General features: G+C 40.3%; 1 protein-coding gene across 2 annotated transcripts in view; it reads right to left on the bottom strand.

Moving 5' to 3' along the window:
* Window positions 1–24897, bottom strand: part of TMEM35A (transmembrane protein 35A) — a 269462-nt gene that overhangs the window by 229880 nt on the left and 14685 nt on the right. For both annotated transcript variants that reach the window (XM_073600622.1, XM_073600626.1), the window contains exon 2: window positions 6289–6347. The gene's annotated coding sequence lies outside the window, so the exon portion shown is untranslated. The remainder of the gene's footprint in view (window positions 1–6288; window positions 6348–24897) is intronic.

Below are 24897 nucleotides of genomic sequence, written 5' to 3'. Positions count from 1 at the left end.
TTTGTTGACTCCAGCCTGGAATATTATGTGCTTTACAAAAAAAAAAAAAAAAATGGTGAAGGTATGCTGCATTTTTTTTTCACTCATTGACATGAAACGTCACCCCCATTATAACATTAGGAAGCTGTACAAATACCATAAAGTTGTCTTTTTTTTTGTTGTTGTTGTTGTAGATACACGGAGTTTCAACTATTGTTATTATGTTGAATCCTAAGTTGAAGGCCATGCACATAAGCTAAGAAAATACAGACTCTAAAGGTGGTCACAGCCAAGTAGATGTCTTGCTGAAAATCATGGTTAGGCAAAAAAAAAAAAAAAAAAAACCATCTGCCCATCTTCAAGTCAATTGCGTGCTGCCACATCGAGCCGCCATCATGTTACCGAAAGGCGTGGATGTGGCACACACGTGATAATTGCTTCATTCCCTTTATTTATTTATTTTTTTTATTCCATAATAAAGTAAACAATTGGCAAAGATTTTTTTTCCAACACGTTGGCGTGAGATTGAATTATTCGAATTCCTTGTTAGCGCATTTTTCTAAACTGCTTAACCATTGCAAGCCATGTTTTGAATTTGTTGTATTGATTGATTGTCATGGGCCATGTTTGGCCAACCTACGAGGTTGACGTTCTTGCGAATTCACTTTTACTTGTTTGCTGGGACCCGTGTTCACTTCAAGCACCCAATTATGTGAAATAAATTGAGAAAAAAAAAAAAAAAAACTGGAAAAAATTTTGGAAAAATTGGAAAAAAAATAAAAATTGGAAAGTTCCACTGCAGTAAGGATGTGTGAAGCAAGCATTGTTTCCCTAGGCAAGCGTAAAAAAAAAAAAGATTCCTTTATGACATAGATAGCAACTTCTGTACTTTGTTATTTTGTATTATTTATTTACCTATACTGCTTTAAATAACTCTTTTCTGTTTATGCAGGATGAGCTCACTTTTTTGTCAAGCTTTTATATTTCATATATGTATGTATGTAAAAAAAAAAAGAAAAAAAAAAGTATACCATTCGTAAATTTGTGTTTTCTCAAGAAGACTGATTATATTTATTTTATTTTTTTCTTTTAACCTGAGAAGTAAAACACTCATATTCACTTTTTTTTTGTATTGTACTCTGTGATTATAAATATGATTTCATGATGATCAGTAGAAGCATTCAATAATTGCCTGTTAATAATTATTAAAAATTAAAACCCAATCGACACATGTTCACTTTCCCGCAGAGCTTAGTGTACGTTGTGAAATTTCACTTTGCAAAGGATACCCAATCTTGTTGCTTGCACATGATTGGAAGATGGAAGCTAGCAGAACTTCATCTATGGGCCCAGCTCTGGGGAAAAATTCCCTTGCAGAGTGAAAAGTCTATTTAGCCTTTAGAAAATCAACCCCTGTGTCTGCTGATAGCTCCCATCCCCAAGCAGGGTGTATTTATCAATTTCTGTTCTCTTGCTACCTCCTTAATGCGGGAGCCAACTCTGTGTAAGCTCAAGTGCCAAACCTGGGTGGATGAAGATGTGTGTGTGAACACCGCTCTAAGTCAGTCTCCCATCTCCACTAACACACACAGACCAGATGCTGGTCCCATCCATCACAGATTCCAATGAGCAATATACAGCCCCCAGTGGTGACTTTTAGGCATGACAACATTTACTTTTTAAAGGAGACAATTCATAAGAAACTTTAACATTCCTTAGAAATCTCCACTTACCTTTCCCGCTGCAGGGATTTCTGTGGTAAAACCAACAGACCCAATCTTCACCCCTCACGGTGGGCTCCGTTTAAAAAACCCTCAGGAACTGGGGCCCCTTTTTATCGGGGGATCCGAACTCCTGGACCCGTAAAGCACCCCGCCAGAAAAACTTTATGGCTGAAAAAACCAAAGCACTGGATCCCGGGGTCCAGCTCTCTAAAAAGAGAAGCGTTACGGGCTAAACCTCGTTTCTTCCGCCACAAGGCCCGGGTACCATTCAATTCGGCCTAAAAAGACACTTTGAATGGAACCGGCAGTATAGCTAGCCCCAGCAAGGATTGCTCCAGTGGAGCTCAGCCCAGAACATCTTTATTCGTGACCAATACCTCAGACACTGGCGAAAAAACTGAGGTACCCCCAGTAGTGGGAGGAGTTATATAGGGAGTGGACTTCCTGTCTTAGGGTGTGCCAGTGTCCATCACCTGAAGGTGGCCTATAACCCACATTAGTAATTACTATGGCTCTGTGTCCCTTGATGTACGATTAAGAAAATTATTTTGGTTGCCCGCACATCCAGTAAAATCACCTTTATTTCAGCGAGTCCATAAAAACATATCTAAAAAGCTAGCGAGCTATGACTAAACGCTAAGGAAGTGTGAAACGCATTAGCTGGTGATGCTCTTTCCCTTTATTTGGGTTTTTGGATATGTTTTTATGGACTTGCTGAAGTAAATGTGATTTTACTGGATGTGCAGCCAACCAGAATTATTTTTGCTCATCAGGGGGGTACAGCCCATACACTTGTAAGGGGCCCGAGCGTCTCAAAGGGCCCGACGATGGGAGAAGGCAGGATGCGGGTCCAGAGGAGCTCCGTGGATGCTTCTGTATGAGTGTGGGTCAGCAGCTGCTGCTGCTGCTCTGTGTCATTGAGCTCACTGAGCTCACGTCAGGCTGTTTGCTGCAACCTCTGGCAACTTCCTGCATGTGCACTCCTCGTGTGCGCTGCCTGTACTGTATCCTGGACTGCAGCTAATATCTGTGTCTCAGCCACATGTGGAAATAAGAGTTGGGACTAGTAAGACCACCTTACAAGTAAAGGCTGTTGTACAAGTGAAAAGGGGGGGAGGTTTGTGTCTGTGTGTGTGTGCATGTCTGTGTGTGTGTACGTGTGTCATATATACACATGTGAGGGGGGGGGTGAGAGCATACAGGTGTGAGGGGGGCTGAAGCATTGAAGGACTTAGTGGGACGGCCAGTGGGCATGGCCCTGGGGAATGTTGGTGGTCAGGCTCGGGGAGGGGGGCCCAGGCCAAAAGCTGTGTAAGCGGGCCACACAATTTCTGATGGCTGCCCTGTGCGCCAACCAGAATTATTTTTGCTCATGGGTGAATGAAGACTACCCTTCCACATGTGATTGTATTTTGGCTTGGCGTTTGGCCACTCAGGCTTTATAACATAGGGAAGATCACATGCTCCCCCATACCTAAAAGCCATGCTCCAATAAAGCAATGAAGCAAGGGCTCTGGAAAAGCAAGGAGGCAGCAAGAGAACATGCATAGGGGGCGGGTGGGCAAAGTGACAGTAGGGATGATCAAACAAGACCAGGAAAACCCTTATCTAACCTAGATTGACCCTATACGCGTATAACAGATATCTTTAACTGATGCACTGGCTCTGTTTTTTAACATTTTTATTTTAGCTTTTATAAATAGTTTTACAGTGAAAGTGTGACAAGCCCCAAAATTAGAGGTTTGATTGCCAAAAAATAAGGGCCAGTATTCCCCTAGATAGAGCAGAGGGCCATGATGGCTTCCAATAGTAACACCAGCCCATATGCCCATCAATGCTAGAGGCTGGAGTTTTAAAGGGGCCGAAAACCAGATTTTCTTGCATGAATATGGACCCATGCTAAAAATACATTGGGCTTTTTACATTGGAGATGTGGAAATGCCAGGAAAGGATCAATCTGCTAATTACTTGCTGTCAGTAGGGCAGTTAAACTGTCAGTCCCCTGGCCCTGGCACATTAGACATGAAGGAATTTGGACTCCTTACGTATTCACTAAAACATGAAGTAAAAGAAGTAGAAGTAAAAAAAAAACTACACCGCTAGTTAAAAAAAAAAATTAAAATTTTGGTTGTAAAAATAGTTCTAACCTTCTTCGTTCATTACTTACATTGTACATAAAATAATATAAAATAATACAATGTCAAATTTTCTACTCCTTTGTGTCCGATATTGCCTAAAAAGATGACCCTTTCCAGGGTGGGGGTGTTAAGTTTACCTAAGTTAGTATTGCCATTTAAGGTCAAACAGGGATTACCCAAAAGGAACACGTATGTTTACTGGCGCCATAGTTTCAGCATTACACAAAAAAGTAATGGATGGCCTAGGCCACTAATGGCAGCTCAAACCACAAAATTCATGGAATCTCGAGATTCACTGAGTTTTGAAGTTCTTGGATTGCATAATTGATCCAGACACTCTACAAAACTATTTAAACAGTTGCTTCATTCCCTGATCAAGCCACTAAACCAATCAGAACATGTAAAAACTCCTATATACCTGCACCACTGTAAAAATCGAAAAAGGTAACCCTTTTGTTAGTAACCTTTTTGTGGTTTTGTCGTTTTTTAGTGACACACAGTGGGATTACAGTGGCCAAAACAACTTGGCTGAAAACTGAAATGGACAGTTTAAAAAAATCTAATTTAATTAATGTTTTTGCACTGAAATCAATGAGACGTGATTTCGCATTGAAGTCAATGGGACGCAGAATGCCATTATTGGCACCTTTTTTATTTATTTATTTTTCTATCAGCAAAACACAGATAACCCTATTTTCAGCCAACCTGTTGATCCAGCTCCATAAAGACTTGGCTTGACCAGTGGAGTGAGGGCCTTAACAGAATCCTGACCTCAGCTCTATTGAACAGCTTTGGGATGAATGAAAACTCCAATCCTGAGGCCGGTCTTCCCATCCAACATCCGGACTTAACCTGCCAAATACTACTTTGGCTAAATGGGAAAAACATTCCTAAAGACACACTCCAAAATCTTGTGAAAAGCTTTCCCGATAGAGTTGAGACCTTTTTTTTTTTTTCTCGGCAAAACACCAATAACCCTATTTTAAGCTGATAATTTTCACCACCCGATATAGCGGTGAACCCCTAGTTGTAAAGCTTAAAAAAAATAAATAAAAAACAGGAAAGTTTACTATGAGATAAATTATCTGATGATCCAGCTCCATAAAGACTTGGCTTGACCAGTTGGGTGAGTGGCCTTCACAGAACCCTGACCTCAGCTCTACTGAACACCTTTGGGATAAATTGAAACTCCAATCCTGAGGCAGGCTTTCCCATCCAACTTCAGTACCTGACCTGCCAAATACTTCTTGGGCTGAATGGGCAAAGATTACAAAAGACACCCTCCAAAATTTTGTGAAAAGCTTTCCCAAAAGGGTTAAGGCCGTTAAAGTAAAAAAAAAAAAAAAAAGTAGGAGGCAACTCCATATTTTGGATGGGATGTCCAACAAGTTAAAATAGTTAGTAGTGATAATAGTGATAATGAGATGTCCATAAATTTTGGCTACCTAGTGTACATGATATAGAGACCAGCAATACTGTAAGCTAATGTTACTACAGCAGGACTGCATCAATGAACTGAAATCAATGTCTTTTGAGGATTTAAAAAAAAAGACATTCTGGGGAGGCATTACCTAACTGTTGGGCCCTGACCCATTTAAGATCTCCTCCATTCCCTTCACCCTTGCTCATATTTCAACAAAAAAAATGTGTAGATACTTGCTGCCTGCCTCTTGAGGAGGGGGCACAGTGATTACAGATGGTTTTATATTTTTTCAAAATGATACTGTCTGAGTTATTTTTTTCTAACTTTGCTAATTAGACATACTTACCTAATATAATACCTGAACAACTGAACCTAATGAGTGTACGTTACGACTCATTAATACTTAATGGGTGTAAATTGTTGTTTACAAAGTTTTACAAAGTTTTCAGAATTTATTGGTCTAGCTATTACATACCGCCTAACCTATGGCATGATTTTGCCAATCTTGGGATGTGTGTATTAGCTATTGTAGATACGTCCTTAAAACCAAAGCACTGGGGTATTCATGTAGTGTAGTGCTGTCCACAGTAAAACTCGTATCCGCAAGTAGTAAAAAAAAAAAAAAAAAAAAGGCAGCTAGTCAAAATTAGGGGGCAAGGATAGGCTTTAGTAGTTTCTACTACAAATGCTTGATATTTTATACATACCATTTTACAAAAATGAGCCTTTCAATAAAACATGCTAAGAGATTTTTTTTAAATGATAAAAATAATATTATTGGTATACGCTAAGGTATTTGGGTATTGGAATGCTGAAGATATTTGTTGGGTTCTCCTTAATATGAGGAATATGTAATTGACTAAAAATGTTGAAAGAAAATTTTTTGAAAGATTTGTTTACAAAGAATGTGTTGACAAAATTAGAAAAATTATTCAGGAGTAGAATTTGTGAAAAAAAATTATAGCGTATCATAAATAAAACTTTTCTAGAATTGAAAATAATTCCCATAACCAAACAAGCCTACCTTTTGCCTCTTCCCTGGCCTTTCTTATTGTCTATGGTTCCTTCTTATCTCCTTGTTTTCTGTATGGAAGAGAATTAGCTTATCAATTTAAAATATATGCAAATGTAAAAACAAAAAAAAAATTCTAGGAGTTTGACAAAAGCTAAGTCTGAATAAGAATCCAAAGTAGATGGCTCAAGTAGAGTTGCAGGGTCATCAGCTTATAACTATAAGACTTGGATGAGAACTCAATAAGTATTATAATTTAAAAAAACAAAAAGAAAACATAAAAAGCTTACCCTAATTATTACTAAGCTTGTTTCACCTATACCCTGCAGTTGTTTTTTTTTTTTTTAATTTGGGGGTTACGCATTGAGAAAAACAAAGCAAGGGTACTAATAGATTTCTGGGAAAATAAGGAGCATGCCTACAATTAACAAAGGAATTGTTTTCAATCCCTAGAACAGTAGACATCTCTACCAGCAGGTCTTAGAATGTTTTTGTTTTTTCTTTGTTTATAAAGGTGCATAGAATTCCTGGCAAATCCTACATTACTAATAAAATAGATTTACAAAGACTATATATATATATATATATATATATATATATATATATATATATATATATATATATATACACATTAGGGATGAGTAAACTGTTTAAAACGTCAATCAGTTGTGGCCTGACCAAACTTTTTAAAAAATGTGCAAATTGAAGTTCTGAATTTCCAAACCAAAAGTCCTATGGAAGTCAAAATTTGTACATTTGCCAAATTCTAAATTTACAAGCCAAAAGTCCCACGGAAGTCAAAATTTGGACATTTTCGAAATTCTAAATTTCCAAACCAAAAGTCCCATGGAAGTCAAAATTTGTACATTTTCGAAATTCTAAATTTCTGAAACGTACGACCGATGGAAATCTAAAATTTGTACCTTTTTGAAATTCTAAATTTCCAAACCAAAAGTCCCATGGAAGTCAAAATTTGTACATTTTCGAAATTCTAAATTTCTGAAACGAAAGACTGATGGAAGTCAAAACTTGTACATTTTCAAAATTCATAACTTCCAAATCAAAATTCTACAGGAAATCTAAAATGTATACCTTTTCAAAATTGAGAATTTCCAAACCGAACGTCCCATGGAAGTCAAAATTTGTACATTTTCGAAATTCTAAATTTCTGAAATGTAAGACCCACTGAAGTCAATGGGGATCCAAACCATGCTCCAAAAGTGTGTATTATAGAACAGCAAATGACACCAAATTGTGCAGAATGGTTTGGGATGCCCTTCCCAATGCAAATGTGGTGCCAAAAAAAAAGCCTGAGCTACCTTCTTTTAAAAATCTTACCAAGATTACTAAGATAAAAGAATGGGACCTGGTGGCATTGGCAGTTAAACTAAGGGTGCTCGGGGAAAAGAAGAAGCAGATAATAGCCTATGGAGCAGCCTTTGGTTCCTTTCTCCCAGAAGCCTTTTGGGAATCTGAACTACCAAAAATAACACTGAAATTTGCACCATTAGCAATTAGTTCAATGCACGCTTAGATTGGAAATGCTTTGTATAAAAGTTTCATTTTCTGTCAGACCACAGGAAATATATGCAACAAAATCCCGCATTTTTTTCTTTGTAGTGTAGATTAGAAATATTTAATTTATTAGACATCCTATACTGAGCCACAAATGCTGCTATACTAATTGTTGAACACTGTGTTACCCCGTCCACTGTAGATGACTTCACAGAAATATGCATTGCTAATTTTTCAGCTATAGATGTTGAAGTCATTCATTCAATTACCTTTTTTTTATTTTTTATTTTTTTATTGGTGTTCACAGAATATATCCATGTTATAACATGACACTATTATATAGAATAAATGGAATCTGTTGCTTAGAGTTCTCGTATAATAATTTATGATTGTTGTATTTTAAAATTAGGGTGAGTTTATGATTACTGCATACATTTGTTTATTGTAAAAAAAAAACCCTACTTACATCCAATAAAGGTTTGGGGAAAAAAATAAAAAGCACTGGTAAACATCCTCTTGATATTAGGATAAGTTGACTTATAAATCCTGTTTCATTTACTTTGTCTGGAAATCAGATTAGTATGTCTACCAGCCTCCCTGAAGCTACCCTAGACCTAATTTTTTGAGAACCCTATTATACCTATTAAACACACTTACAATCTTATCTAGTAGTATTTATTTACTTTCAGCTTGACCTGTTCTGTAAAGCTAAAGATATTCCATAGCTTATAAAAGCCACTTCTTCTACACATTTTAAATCTTATCCAGTCGTAGTTAAGCTGGCAATAGATGGTGCGACTTTCTTTCCCGCAACCCACGCTATTCGGAAACCCTCCCAGGGCTATTGCATTCTCCCAAAGGGGGGGGGGGGGTGTAAGCCGTCCTGGCCGGGAATTTTCTCAGTGAATATTGCTAGAGGCTATAGTCACTAGCAATATTTGCATATAAAATCTTGACAGGCTGGTTGTACCCAAGTTGATTGATCGATCAACTTGGGTAAAATCTGCTTGCCCATACATGGCTCGAATCTCGGCCGGCTATGGCCTGCTTTAGTCTCTTTCAATTAGCCTTATTTTCTGAAGATGTGGCTTGGATGAGCTAAGAAACATCTTCAACATTACAGAACAATTCCAGTTGGATGTGAATAACTACAACTAGATATGGCCTGGAGAAATGAGAACCTTCACAGACTTAAAATATTTCAATCTTTAGGTTGGTCATGTGATATCACAGGTCCTTCTTCTCTTCCTGGGCAGTCCTTTTTCCAGAACTGAGTAAGTGCTGTTCTTTCCAGGAGTACTTTCAGCCCAATTCGGTGTGAAGATGCACCCTCAAGGGGTGCGTTCATGATGGCCTAAGATCAAAAAGAGTGAATCTGATGGTGGTTGGGGTAACACCTTTCTATGTACTGTATAAGAAAAGGTTTCAGACTGCCTCCTTGAAGTAACCTTCAAGAAGACTAGGTCACCAGTCCTACTCTTATCATGAGTTCTAGGTCAATTAATGCAAAGTGGGCAGCTTTCAGCTTTGGTGCACCTTCTGATCTTGTTAGTGTCAACTAAGCATAGCCAACAAACAGGGACAGGAAGGCTGTGGCACAAGACAGTTGACCTGAGGGGCACAAAATGTAGATATGAATGAATGAAGCCATTTTGTTGTAGATAATTTTTTTATTTTTTTTTGTCTTATATATTGCCTTTTCCCCTGTTCTCTGTGATTTTCACTGTGCTTCAGACCAGGATATATATATTGCTTTACCACATGTTCAAGGAATACACGTTTGTAAAACCCCATACTTCTTAAACTTACCCTTAAAAAGTCCAACCATATAGGAATGCCACCCATTATGATAAAGCCCTGTCCAGGTGGCCAGTAACGTAATCCTAGATCAAACTTGCTGAGGACCACAGTTGCTATTACCCTTATTAGCTAGAACCTCTACTGTATGCCTTCCTGGTCTAGTATCTTTTTCTTACGACGGGCATGATCTCCCTAAATTCTGGGCTAAGTCTGCCCAACTACCATCGCTAGTGTGCAATGGGAACAATTCAGCAGGCAATACTGAATTAGAGAGGTGCACAGAGAAGCGTTTCTGGTGGACGTCTTGTAGTTTATGCTCTTAGACAGAGCTTGTATGTTTAAAAGTGGATAACGTTCATGTTAAAAATTCTTGAATAGATAGCTGCTGTAATGATAAAGTAAGTGAAACACTTTACGGTCAAAGGTTTGTGGATTTCCAACCATCACACCTACCTGTCAAAAAAAAATATGCAGGTACCCTTCTAAATGAGTTCAGGTGTTTCCAGTGAAGGGTACTGTTAATGCTACAGCATACAAAGCGTCTTTAGACAATTGTGCGCTAATCCAACCTTCTGGTAACAGTTTGAGGAGGACCTTTTCTGTTCAGGCATGACTGTGCACAAAGCTAAATCCATAAAAACATGGTTTGAGGAGCTTGGTGTGGAGGAACTCGAGTGGCCTGCAAAGAGCCCTGCCATTAACCCTACTGGGCCCATTTGGGCTATGTTAGAAACCCGATTGTGAGCCAGATCTTCTCATTCATAATTAGTACCTGACCTCAAAATGTTGTTTTTCAAGACACCTTCCCAAATCATTAGGAAAACCTTGCCAGAAGAGTGAACACTTCTACAGCTGTAAAGAGGGGCAACTCCATGCTTTTGGACTTGGATGACTAGGTGTTTTGGTCAGCTGTCCACAAACTATTGGCTATACAGTAGTGTACATTAGCCTATATTCTATGTCCTCTCACCTAGACAGGGAATTCCGTGACAGAGTTGTTATCAAATGATTCCTATTTGCTATGCAAGGCTCTCCCAGAGACACTGTGGACCTGCACCAATACACTGTATACCCAAACTCACCAGACTACTTACATTTCTGATGCTTTAAAGAAAATTTATTATCTTGTATATTTTCATCAATGAGAGATCACACAACAGTGCCTGCAAATGTTACAAGATACCACCAGCCTGGTGTGTAACCTCTGCTCTCTGTCCATAATATACATGTTTAAGATGGTGATACAAATAAGGATATTCCATAAAAAACAATAGATTTTATGTCCTGATTTAGGGTCTACATTTATCAATGAGCCATAAAACCACATAATGTTGAGCAGTGCGGACACACAAATGTCGTTTCACATATAGGGGTATAAAAGCTGACGTGTTTCGGGGGGTGCACCCCTTTCATCAGCTTAGCTCTGAGGAATGGGGTGCTCCCCCGAAACGCGTCAGTAAATACCCCTTGATGTGAAACGGCATCTGTGTGTCCGCACTGCTCAACATTGTGTGGTTTTATGGCTCATTGATAGTTGCCATTTTGTGAGTACCCACTTTTTATTGATTTTATTATTGAATAAATGTTTGGGGTTTTTTTGGTAACGCACTAGGTGCGTGCCCATTCCATTTTCTTTTGTTTTTGTAGTATCAATCGGATTACCCCATCTGAGGAGGGCAGCATCTGTGCCAGTTTCGGAATACTGCTGTTCTTGCTACTTTTTACCACAGAAGACCTCATAGCGCTGGAAGTGACTGCTTGCCTTTAGGCTCTACATTTGTATTGTACAGCTTAAATTTAAAACCTATTCATTTAAATTTGTAACTGAATGTGTCACAATATTCTTGCATAAGCTTTAATGTGTTGATGTCATTTCAAATTAATTCTCAATATCTTTAAATCTGCGGCTTTCCTGAAACTAATACCTGGTGATCCTGCCATGAATGACCCTGTGCGGGCACTTCCTGTTAGATGGTGACAACACTATGTCCCTGCTGCCTAAATGTTCCACTGCGTTGGCACTCTGTTGCAGGCTCTCCCGATAGGCCGACCTTGTATCCATAGATAAAAGAGACAATAGGGTCAATTCAAAAAGCTAACACATTGGGATAAAGGACCTTATTTAAACAGAAGTGACAGTTGTTTTCAGCCAAGTCCAATGAAATGGGAAAATTACAGTCACATTGGTAAAATAAAGATCCTTATCCTTATGGTAAAGCTATGTTGATTAGGCATATGGCATGTTGTGCATGCAACTCGTCAAAGAAGACATTCACCAACAATCCTGATACTCTTCCAATGACTAGATTGAAGGTGAGCATTGCAGCAAAAGCTGTGGATGAGGGAATACATTTGTTCTTTTAATTTGATCAGCCTGCTGGCTGATTGAAAATAAATGAGGCACCTTTGGCCAGCCTAACAACCTTGGGCCCGGAGTGGGCCAATACATCTAAGTGGCCCTTTGATGGTAGGGACAGGTTCCCATCTTCTAGGCTTCTTGGAATTTGCTCACATGACATCTCAGAAACTCAGAAAGGAATTTGGCACCAGGAGGCTACCCTGTATCAGCTTCTGCGATCTCAGGTCTTAGCGGGTAGTGGATATATATTTCCCAGTATAACCCATTGGCTGTGAGTCCCTTTCTAATTGAGGTCTGAATGGTGATGAAGTATCTCCACTCAGGGGCCATCAACCCAAAATGTGGTTATTTTAGTCACGTAGGCTTATTGTTCATCAAAGATTACACTTAAATGGTTAAGTCACATTTTCTTTATGTATCTCATCTGAACCTGTAGTAGGGAATATTTGTTATTTTTTTTACTTTATGTAGTTACATTTTAAATATCAAAGGGAAAGGAGGTATTTACATGTAAAGGGTTTTTTTTATTAAAAAAGTCATTTTTACTTGGCGAGCTTGCCTTTGCACTAATCAGGTGCAGTTGGAGTGTCCTTCTTTTTTTTTTTAATTCACCCGTACATGACGAAATGTCACTTAATTTAGTTTTAGTAACATATTGTTTTACTAAATCATTTTTTATTTAGTATTTTTATTTTAGAGATATACTTTATAAAGCCTAGATCCACACTGCCAGCAGATTTCAAATAATGTTTGGCCTTAAAAATGAACCAGGTTCTTAAAACCAAAAATGTGTTTATTTCCTTTATTTTTTTTATTATTTGATAGTGCAACTGGCAGGTAGACAAAAGTGAAATACACAACATTTTGGCACCTTCTATTTTAAAGCAGAACTCCAGTTGGAGCTCACCCCTGTCTGTATGCCTCCCCTTCCCCCATACCCTTCTCTGAACCCCTTTCCTTGAATAGCTTCTTCCCTAAATAAACTAATGCCGCCTACTACACGAGCGGACTTTTCGACGGGACAGGTCGGACGGTCTCTCCGACGGACTTTCTGTGGACTTCCGACGGACATTCGGAACAAACGGACTTGCCTACACACAATCACACCAAAGTCTGACGGATTCGTACGTGATGACCTACGACCAGACTAAAATAAGGAAGTTGATAGCCAATAGCTGCTCTAGTGTCGATTTTTGTCCGTCGGACTAGCATACAGACGAGCGGACTTTTCGATAGGAACTGGGTCCGGCGGAGTTCTGACGTAAAGATTTGAAACATGTTCCAAATCTAAAGTCCGTCAGGTTTTTCGACCGAAAAAGTCCGCTGCAGGTCCGATGAAGCCCACACACAGTAGAATTGTCTGCCGGACTCGGTCCATTGGACCAGTCCGGTCGAAAAGTCCGCTCGTGTGTATGAGGCATAATGCTCACCCTATGAAGTGTGAGCTCCGATCTATGCAGCGTTTTATTGTGAGTCCCAGGCTACATGATGGCACACCCCCTACATAAGTGTGTCAGCAACAGCCTGGGCTCACATGGAGGGGGTTGAATGGCGCTCAGGGTCATCCAAACTCTGAAGAAGACCAGTTAGCAAGATTGGAAGGGCAGCACTGGAATAGGGAAAGGGTGAGTACAAACCTCCAAACTTTCTGAGATGGGAATGAGGGACACCTATTAACAAAAGTGTGTAGGTATAGGACACACCCCCTGTCACGCCCCACAAGTGTTTTTTTTTACTATTACTATTCCTTTATACTGGCTTTTTGAATTTAAAAATGCAGCCATTTAGAAAGTTTTAGCACTGGGAAACGCTTTTTAGTAGTTAATTTAATATACAACTGTATAGATCAGACCAAAATGAGGGACAAAAAAGAGAGACAGAGGGACAGTTCCTCGAAATCAGGGACCGTTTGGAGCTATGTGAGTAATGCTTTGCATTTTTTTTGTCCATTTTGTGAGGATATCCTGCCTTTTATCGATCATGAGAAATGCAATTGTGTTAATTTGCAAGACTTGTTGCACTGGCAAGAATGTTATTTCTTCCCCCAAATTTTTATGCCATATTATGAAATGTCTACATCTTATGCCGCGTAGACACGGCCGGACTTCCCGACAGAAAAAGTCCAATGGGAGCTTTTGGTCGGACATTCCGACCATGTGTATGCCCCATCGGACTTTTTCTATCGGCATAGCCCGTTGGCAAGTCCGCTCGTGTGTACGCAGCATTATAGTAGACATCACCCTGCCCAGCTGCAATTAAACCGGGACAAAAATGTATTAATATTTCTGTAATTAGATTAAAATTTTCTTGGTTGTTAATGATGTTAATGGTGCACCCCTGTATTAGATATACATGCAACCAGCTAAATACCGAATTACAAAATAAGATTTGTAGTTCTCTTAAAAGTGTATGTAAACCCCAAATCTAGAGTTCAGTAGGTTTGGCATCACTGCAGGTAATTTTCTAAGAGAAACAATTTGTTGTGACTTTCATAATTTTTTACCTGTCAACTAGCAGCTAGAAGTACTTTTACTGCAGGATCTCTAGGTTAGAAACTTTGTAAAGAATTCACAAAAATATTAGTTGCTTAAAGCAGATCTAAACCCATCGATTTAACGGTTTCAGTTACGTTCTGGCTTGCCGGGAATGCTAACTGTAACATTTGCTTGTGTTCTCAACCAAACTGTCAAACCATCAAAGGGCAGGTGTCCTAACTGGTCACGTGCAGCACCTTGGTAGTTGCAGATCAAACAGAGGCTAAGATGGCTGAAAAGGATGGGAGGGTTTGATTCTGCTTTAAGTAAACTCTATACAGTGGCCATTCTCAACTAGGGTTCCTTCAAAGGTTACTAGGGCTCCCTTAAACTGTGGCTGATTGACCTCCCATTTGATGGTGCCTGCATAGTTCCAGCATCAACGTCACTTGGCAGAGCCAGTGGTGTGACACCAATTACCCTTTTAGCTGTCTATAGGTGTTGCATTCTGACCACCACTGTAAGGGTTCCATTCTTCTTACTGAGCACAATTCTATACAGCAGCCATTCTCAATCAGGGTTTCCTCAAAGATTGCTAAAGGTCCCTTAAGCTGTGGAGGATTGACCTCCCATGCGATAGTGCCTGCGCAGTTCCAGCTCAAATGCCACTTGGTGTTTTGGGCCAAAGGTGTGACACCAATGATATTTTTAGCTGTCTGTAGGTGTGGCATTCTGACCACCACTGTAAGGGTTGTATTCTTCTTACGCCACTTGGTGTTTTTGGCCAAAGGTGTGACACCAACGATCTTTTTAGCTGTCTGTAGGTGTGGCATTCTGACCAGCACTGTAAGGGTTCTATTCTTTTTACTGACCACCAATGTAAGGGGTATTTTTACCATTGACCCCTAATGAATTGATTTTAGTAGGGGTTACCCAATACCTTAAAACCCTAGGGTTCCTTCGAAGGTTGCTTAAACTGTGGCTGATTGACCTCCCTTTTGATGGTGCCTGCATTGTTCCAGCACCAATGCCACTTGGTAGAGCCAATGGTGTGACACCAATGATCTTTTCAGCTGTCTGTGGGTGTCTGTGGGTGTGGCACCACTGTAAAGGCTACATTCTTCTTACTAAACAATGATGTAAGGGGTATTTTTCCCATTGCCCCCCAATGAATTGATTTTAGTAAGGGTTCCCCAATACCTTAAAATTATTTTAGGGGTTCCTCCGGCATACAGCAAGGCATGAGGGTGAACAGCTGTGGCTGATTGACCTCCCATTCGAGGGTGCCTGAATAAATCCAGGGCCAACGCCACTGATCTTTTTAGCCGTCTGTAGGTGTGGCATGTTGACCACCACTGTAAGGGTTCCATTTTACTTACTGACCACAACGCAACACAGCAGTCATTCTCAACTAGGGTTCCTTCAATGGTTGCTAGGGGGTCCCTTAAACTGTGGCTGATTGACCTTCCATTTGATGGTGCCTGCATAGTTCCAACAACAACCCCACTTGGCAGAGCCAACAATGTGCCACCAATGTTTTTTTTTAGCTGTCTGTAGGTGTGGCATTCTGACCACCGCTGTAAGGGTTCCATTCTTCTTACTGGCCACCAATGTAAAGTGTTATTTTCTCATTGGCACCCAATGAATTGATTTTAGTAAGGCTTCACCAATACCTTAAAACTAATTTAGGGGTTCATCTGGGGTAAAAAAAGGTGAGAAAGGTTGGCATTCAGTGAGGTGTGTTGTAGAACATACCAAAAAATAAATAAGGGGTAGGGTTTTTTTCTCATTGCCCCCAATAATTTGATTTTAGTGTTCCCCAATACCTAAAACTGTTCTAGGAGTTCCTCTGGGGTAAAAATGTTAAGAAAGGCTGGCATACAGTGAGGCATAATGTAGTGGGCCGAATGTTGGGTTTATGTACAATTTAAGCCAGTCTTGTTATTCACATACTTCTGCCACACTGCATAGCCAGGCAAATCACATCTTAATTTTCTGGTTCAGTTTTGCACCTTTTCCTTCTCTACCTCCAACCTTGGACAATGTAATGACATTTTCCCCTCTGTCCAAAGAGCAGGGAGGCCACCCTTCTTGGCTACACAGGAGCAGATGAACAGAATCAAGAATCCTTTCACAGGTTATGAAGTTATCATATGTGTATTAATTTTAGCGGTTTGCTTTATTTACAAAAATTTGCCATGCAAGTAGACATCGGAACATAGCCTACCTGTAAAGTTCCAGTTATTTTCAGGCCATTATTGTTTCTACACCCTAGACAGGGTAACCATAGCCCCTAATATGCACTCCCTATTCTAAGCATGCTTAGCCCTCAAATTTGCTAAGAAATCCCTCATCTTCCCACACTGCAATCTTTTACAAACTGAACACAAATGACTGGCAAGAGGCTGCAGTCCCTCCTAGATGCCGTCTCGAAAAACCCCACTCAACCAGGCAGTGGGGAAATGATATAAAACTAAAACTAAGGCAATCCAAATAGACATTCTGACTATAGAACAGCGGTGATCCTGGACAGGATTTGTAAGGAAATTAATAAAAATGGGTACTATGTGGTTTGGGGTTTTAGGTACCTCTTGCAGCCAAATGTATTTAATTTCAGCAAGGCGATGTCTTTAGCTATGCATATATCGAGGAAACCATATAAACAAGCAAATTAAGCAGCGTATCCTTTGCTGTAAGCAACAAGCAGCCGTATTTCGTAACTAATTTAAAATTGTTCACAAAAAAAAATATCTATTCTAGTTTGCAATGAACACATGCATGTCAATTAAAAGTAAACCCCATGATTTATTTCTTCTAAATAAATAAAAAAAAATTTCCCTCCAGCAGCCATTCCATATACCACATTGCAATAATTTCCATTTAAAAAATAAATAAATGAATAAATAAAAAAAAAGCCTTTTGAATGATCATCCAGCAGCAGTTATACCCTGTAACTAAACTAAAAAAACATACTGGAGAAAAGCCGAAAAAAAAAACTTAAAAAAAAAAAAAAAAGTCCTACAGTTTTGTACAAAAAGTCTTAAATATGAAAAAAAAACTACAAATTTTTAAAACAAAACACAAAAAAAAAAATTCATGCCAATGCCAACTTGTAGTTATGGGGAATGGATTTTGTTTCTCACTGTATTTTTAAGTTTTGGTTTTCAAAAATGTCATGTTCATTTAAGGATGAAAAGCTGGGATTTGTAATAAAGGCATGGGTTAAAAGGGGTGGGGCGGGGTTGGGGGAACTAAGCTGGTGTCTGTTTTTATTTTTTATTTTATTATTATTTTTATGCTGTATGTTGGATATTAATGTATTTGCAAAATGTAAATTGGTTCTCAATGTTTTTATTTACTTAATTTTTTTCGGGTAGGGGTTTGGGGGTGATTTGTGTTATTTTCCCTGAACATCAAAATAAAATAAAAAAAAAAAAAACAAAAAAAAATATCCAAAAACGATTTAAGGATATATTTCAAATGTTTGTTCTTCTTGTGACTATTTATAATAAAATATTAATAATAGTCTTATTATTATGCTTAAAGTAGTATTAAACATTTACAACAAAATTGATTTTTCCCTTTAGGTCAACCAGTTACCTATGCTATGTGTCCCCCATTACGTAAGGGTTCCCATTAGAGCTCCTCTTACATCAAGGTCCAAATCAGAGTCCCCCGTTACATCAGGGTAGCCATCAGAGCCTTCCGTTACATCAGGGTCCCCATCAGAGTTCACCCTTACATAATGGTCTCTAACAGAGTTCATCCTTACATAATGGTCCCCAACAGAGTTTACCCTTACATAATGATCCCCATCAGAGACCCCCATTACATCAGGCCAGGGTTCCCATCAGAGACCCCCATTACATCAGGGTCCCCATCAGAGTTTATCCTTACATAATGGTCCCCATCAGATACCACCATTACATCAGGGTCCCCATCAGAGACCCCCATTACCTCAGGGTCCCCATCAGAGTTTACCTTTATATAATGGTCCCATCAGAGGCCCCCATTACATTAGGGTTCCCATCAGTTTCCCTTACATCAATGTCCAAATCAGAGTCCCCTGTTACATCAGGGTTGGCGTCAGAGTACTCCATTACATCAGGGTCCCCATCAGGGTTCACCCTTAAATAATGGTCCCTATCAGAATACACCATTACATAATGGTCCTCCTTAGAGACCCCCATTACATCAGGGTTGCCATCAGAGACCTCTGTTACATCAGGATCCCCATCAGAGTTCACCCTTACATAATGGTCCCCATCAGAGTTTACCCTTACATAATGGTCTACATCAGAGTTCACCCTTACATAATGGTCCCCATCAGAGTTCACCCTTACATAATGGTCCCATCAGAGTTCATCCTTACATAATGGTCCCCATCAGAGTTCACCCTTACATAATGGTCCCCATCAGAGTTTACCCTTACATAATGGTCCCCATCAGAGTTTACCGTTACATAATGGTCTACATCAGAATTCACCCTTACATAATGGTCCCCATCAGAGTTCACCCTTACATAATGGTCCCCATCAGAGTTCACCTTTCCATAATGGTCCTCATCAGAGACCCCCATTACATTAGGGTTCCCATAAGAGTTTCCCCTTACATCAAGGTCCCCATTGGAGTACCCCATTACATCTGGGTTGCCATCAGAGCCCCCCGATGCATCAGGGTCCTCATCAGAGTTTACCCCTTACATCAGGGCTGCCATCAGAGATCCCCACTACATTAGGGTCTCCATCAGAGTCCACTATCAGAGTGCCTATCTTACATCAGAAGACCCGCTTACATCAGAAGCCTAGACTATAGATAGCCTCTGCTGACCTTAATCTTCAATCAGTGCACATTGAGGATATGGCACTGACCCTTTCTAAGGGCAAAATAAAATCTTGTAGTGGGCCGAATGTGTCCTGCAGGCCATAGTTTGGGGACCGTTGACCTACAGTGGGGACAGAAAGTATTCAGACCCCCTTACATTTTTCACTCTTTGTTATATTGCAGCCATTTGCTAAAATCATTTAAGTTCATTTTTTTCTTCATTAATGTACACACAGCACCCCATGTTGACAGAAAAACACAGAATTGTTGACATTTTTGCAGATTTATTAAAAAAGAAAAACTGAAATATCACATGGTCCTAAGTATTCAGACCCTTTGCTGTGACACTAATATATTTAACTCAGGTGCTGTCCATTTCTTCCGATCATCCTTGAGATGGTTCTACACCTTCATTTGAGTCCAGCTGTGTTTGATTATACTGATTGGACTTGATTAGGAAAGCCACACACCTGTCTATATAAGACCTTACAGCTCACAGTGCATGTCAGAGCAAATGAGAATCATGAGGTCAAAGGAACTGCCTGAAGAGCTCAGAGACAGAATTGTGGCAAGGCACAGATCTGGCCAAGGTTACAAAAAAATTCTGCTGCACTTAAGGTTCCTAAGAGCACAGTGGCCTCCATAATCCTTAAATGGAAGATGTTTGGGATGACCAGAACCCTTCCTAGAGCTGGCCGTCCAGCCAAACTGAGCTATCAGGGAAGATGAGCCTTGGTGAGAGAGGTAAAGAAGAACCCAAAGATCACTGTGGCTGAGCTCCAGAGATGCCGTCGGGAGATGGGAGAAAGTTGTAGAAAGTCAACCATCATTGCAGCCCTCCACCAGTCGGGCTTTATGGAAGAGTGGCCCAACGGAAGCCTCTCCTCAGTGCAAGACACATGAAGGCCCGCATGGAGTTTGCTAAAAAAAACACCTGAAGGACTCCAAGATGGTGAGAAATAAGATTCTCTGGTCTGATGAGACCAAGATAGAACTTTTTGGCCTTAATTCTAAGCAGTATGTGTGGAGAAAACCAGGCACTGCTGATCACCTGTCCAATACAGTCCCAACAGTGAAGCATGGTGGTGGCAGCATCATGCAGTGGGGGTGTTTTTCAGCTGCAGGGACAGGACGACTGGTTACAATCGAGGGAAAGATGAATGCGGCCAAGTACAGGGATATCCTGGATGAAAACCTTCTCCAGAGTGCTCAGGACCTCAGACTGGGCCGAAGGTTTACCTTCCAACAAGACAATGACCCTAAGCACACAGCTAAAATAAGGAAGGAGTGGCTTCACAACAACTCCGTGACTGTTCTTGAATAGCCCCGCCAGAGCCCTGACTTAAACCCAATTGAGCATCTCTGGAGAGAGCTAAAAATGGCCATCCACCAACGTTTACCATCCAACCTGACAGAACTGGAAAGGATCTGCAAGGAGGAATGGCAGAGGATCCCCAAATCCAGGTGTGAAAAACTTGTTGCATCTTTCCCAAAAAGACTCATGGCTGTATTAGATCAAAAGGGGGCTTCTACTAAATACTGAGCAAAGGGTCTGAATACTTAGGACCATGTGATATTTCAGTTTTTTCTTTTTTAATAAATCTGCAAAAATGTCAACAATTCTGTGTTTTTCTGTCAATATGGGGTGCTGTGTGTACATTAATGAGGAAAAAAATGAACCCAAATGATTTTAGCAAATGGCTGCAATATAACAAAGAGTGAAAAATTTAAGGGGGTCTGAATACTTTCCATCCCCACTGTATATAGTATTTTATATCAATTTATCCTCAAGAGCTCCACCTTCCAATGTCATGCCCTACCAGTGCAGCTTCCCCCAAATTTCCAGTTGGGGAGCAAGCATTATTGACATCATTGAAAGGTCACATGGCCCGCTCACATGGCAAGCACTTTGTTGTCGTTTGCTGTTGTACAGTGATGTTGCTCAAAGCCCCTGGAGGCGGAGCATGGGAGTTTCCTGAGATGAAGAGTTTCGGGGCTGTGTGTGTGGCGGCACACTGAGCATCAGCGCAACAGGGGTAGTCCCATCTAGGAGCATGCACATAACAGTGGCTATGCTGGGGCTCCAGGGTTCCTTGCAAGGCAGCTTAGCCACCTGAAAAGCAGAAATATAGAACAAAAAAAAAAAATTCCATGGACCAGTTTGCAAAAATGGCAGCCTGCACAGTACAAGGGTCCAAAGAAAAGTAGAAGAGAGGCGTGTCAGGACCCCATGGGGCAAAAGGACCGTGCTATACTGCAGATGGACACCGGCAGCAAAAAAGCGCCCTGAGGCGATTCAGTTCGCATAGGTAGCGCTATACAAGTCACTCATTTCATTTCATTTCATTTCAGGCGATGGACTGGATCCTTTAGCAATGGGAAACAATTTCTTAGTTGAGCCTAATGGCTTGGGTTCAACAGCTCTCCGCCAAAATTAGGCGTCACCTAAATTAAAAAAATCTATGTGTAGTTGTGCCAAAAAAGGGCCAAACAACCATCTTGGGAGTCCAAAAGATTTTTTTTATATCCACAGATGGTAAAGATATAGCCAACCGTTTTCGGGGCTAGATAGTCCTCCTTAAAAAATGTAACAAATTTAGATTTTTAAAAATGTATCAAAGGGTGTTAACAATGTATTAAAGTGTCTAAAGCAGTGGTCCCCAACAATCCCGGCACCAGAGACCGACCTCGCGGAAGACAACTCCACGGACCGGGGGGGGGGGGGATGTGGTTTTGTAGCCTGTCCCCTCACATATTTATTTTTTAATCTTTATTTGTATCTCTTCGGCTGACCACAGGAGGTCAATTTATTATTATGAGAAAAATATTTTTATTACTATTGAAAAATCTTTATTTGTATCTATTTGGCCGAAAACATAAATTCTATTCAATTTCATTAATAATATTGAATTGAGCTCATGTAATCAGTCAGATACAAATAAAGATTTAAAGAATATTTTTTTTCCTATAATAATATACAAGATATTTTTCTAATTATAATATTAGTAAATTGAGCTCATGTGATCAGCCAAATAGAGAAAAGAAAATTAAAAATATATTATTTTTTTTAATAATAATAATAACATATTTTTTTTCTATAATAACAATAATAACCCCTTCCCGCCGACCGTACGCACATATGCGTACTCGGCTTTCCGGGGTTATACCGGGATGATGCCTGCAGCTGCGGGCATCATCCCGGTATAACCCCGGAAAGCCGAGTACGCATATGTACCGTTGTTTCCAGTGGGCGATCGGCTACCCGTGTATAACAACCGATGCGGCTAAAAGCCGCTCGGTTGTTATACCGGAGGAGCGGGAGGGGACATCCCCCCCCCTCCCGCCGCCTCCCGCCGCTGTTACCGGGCCTCCCGTGCGATCGGGAGGCCCGGTGTCCAATCGGGAATCTTCGGCGGCTGGGGGCGGGCTGGAATGAAGCTGTGAGCAGCTTCGTTCCAGCCTTCTTGTTGTAAACGCGGAAGCGACGTCATGACGTCACTTCCCGTTTACTCGGCTGCCAATGGCGCCGAATTTAAAAAAGTACACAGTATTCAGAATCGCCGTTTTCGGCGATCTGAATACTTTGAAGTGTAAAGGAGGGATGGGGGGTCTTTTAGACCCCCCATCCCTCCATAAAGAGTACCTGTCACCACATATTACTGTCACAAGGGATGTTTACATTCCTTGTGACAGCAATAAAAGTAAAAAAAAAAAAAAATTTTTTTTAAACACAATTTTAAAGTAAAAAAATAAATAAAATAAATAAATAAATAAAAAAAAAATTTTTTTAAAGTGCCCCTCTCCCCGCGAGCTCGCGCAGCGAAGAAAACGCATACGGAAGTCGCGCCCGCATATGTAAACGGTGTTCAAACCACACATGTGAGGTATCGCCGCGATCATCAGAGCGAGAGCAATAATTCTAGCACTAGACCTCCTCTGTAGCTCAAATCTGGTAACCGTAAAAAATTTTTAAAGCGGCGCCTATGGAAATTCATAGGTACCGTAGTTTGTCGCCATTCCACAAGTGCGTGCAATTATAAAGGGTGACATGTTTGGTATCTATTTACTCGGCGTAACATCATCTTTCACATTATACAAAAAAATTGGGGTAACTTTACTGTTTGGATTTTTTAAAATTCATGAAAGTGTCCCTTTTCCAAAAATTTGCGTTTAAAACACCGCTGCACAAATACCGTGTGATAAAAAATATTGCAACAATCGCCATTTTATTCTCTAGATTCTCTGCTAAAAAAATATATATAATGTTTGGGAACTCGAAGTAATTTTCTAGCAAAAAATACGGATTTTAACTTGTAAACACCAAATTTCAAAAATAGGCTTAGTCATGAAAGGGATAATAGCATTTTTTTTCATAACAAAAATAATATTAATAATGGATTAAAGCAGAGCTCCACCCAAAAGGGGAGGCTCCGCTTGTCTGCCCCCTCCTCTATTGCCACATTTGGCACCTTTTTTTTTTGGGGGGGGGGGGGGTACCTGGTTTTGACAGATACCTGCTCCCACTTCCATCTGAGTTTGTTGCGAAATTAGCCTGAGATTAGGCCCCCCTCCTCCTTCCCCATAACCACCCCATTCACAGAGCGTGGCCCGCTTCATGCATGCGCAGTAGGGAACCAGCTGTGAAGCGGTAAGGCTTTACCTCCAGTTTCCTATAGTGGACATGGCGGCGGCAGCACCCGATAGCCGATTGAAAAATCAGCTCGGGTGCCGACATCGCTGGATCTCTGGACAGGTAAGTGCCCTAATATTAAAAGTCAGCAGCTACAGTATTTATAGGAGCCTGGAGCTCCACTTTAGGTTCATGTGGTCAGTCAAACAGATACATACAGTGCCTTGAAAAAGTATTCATACCCCTTGAAATTTTCCACATTTTGTCATGTTACAACCAAAAACGTAAATGTATTTTATTGGGATTTTATGTGATGGACCAACACAAAGTGGCACATGATTGTGAAATGGAAGGAAAATGATAAATGGTTTTCAACATTTTTTACAAATAAATATCTGAAAAGTGTGGCGTGCATTTGTATTCAGCTCCCTTTACTCTGATATCCCTAACTAAAATCTAGTGGAACCAACTGCCTTCAGAAGTCACCTAATTAGTAAATAGAGTCCACCTGTGTGTAATTTATTCTTAGTATAAATACAGCTGTTCTGTAAAGCCCTCAGAGGTTTGTTAGAGAACCTTAGTGAAAAAACAGCATCATGAAGGCCAAGGAACACACCAGACAGGTCAGGGATAAAGTTGTGGAGAAGTATAAAGCAGGGTTAGGTTATAAAAAAATATCCCAACGCTTTGCACATCTCACTGAGCTCTGTTCAGTCCATCATCAGAAAATATATGGCACAACTGCAAACCTACCAAGACATGGCCGTCCACCTAAACTGACAGGCCGGGCAAGGAGAGCATTCATCAGAGAAGAGCCAAGAGGTCCATGGTAACTCTGGAGGAGCTGCAGAGATCCACAGCTCAGGTGGGAGAATCTGTCCACAGGACAACTATTAGTCGTGTTCTCCACAAATCTGACCTTTATGGAAGAGTGGCAAGAAGAAAGACATTGTTGAAAGAAAGCCATAAGAAGTCCTGTTTGCAGTTTGTGAGAAGCAAAGTGGGGGACACAGCAAACA

Source organism: Aquarana catesbeiana, linkage group LG09, assembly GCF_042186555.1.
Source record: "Aquarana catesbeiana isolate 2022-GZ linkage group LG09, ASM4218655v1, whole genome shotgun sequence".
Classification (NCBI taxonomy): Eukaryota; Metazoa; Chordata; class Amphibia; order Anura; family Ranidae; genus Aquarana; species Aquarana catesbeiana.
This window is presented reverse-complemented; position numbering and strand designations above follow the sequence as displayed.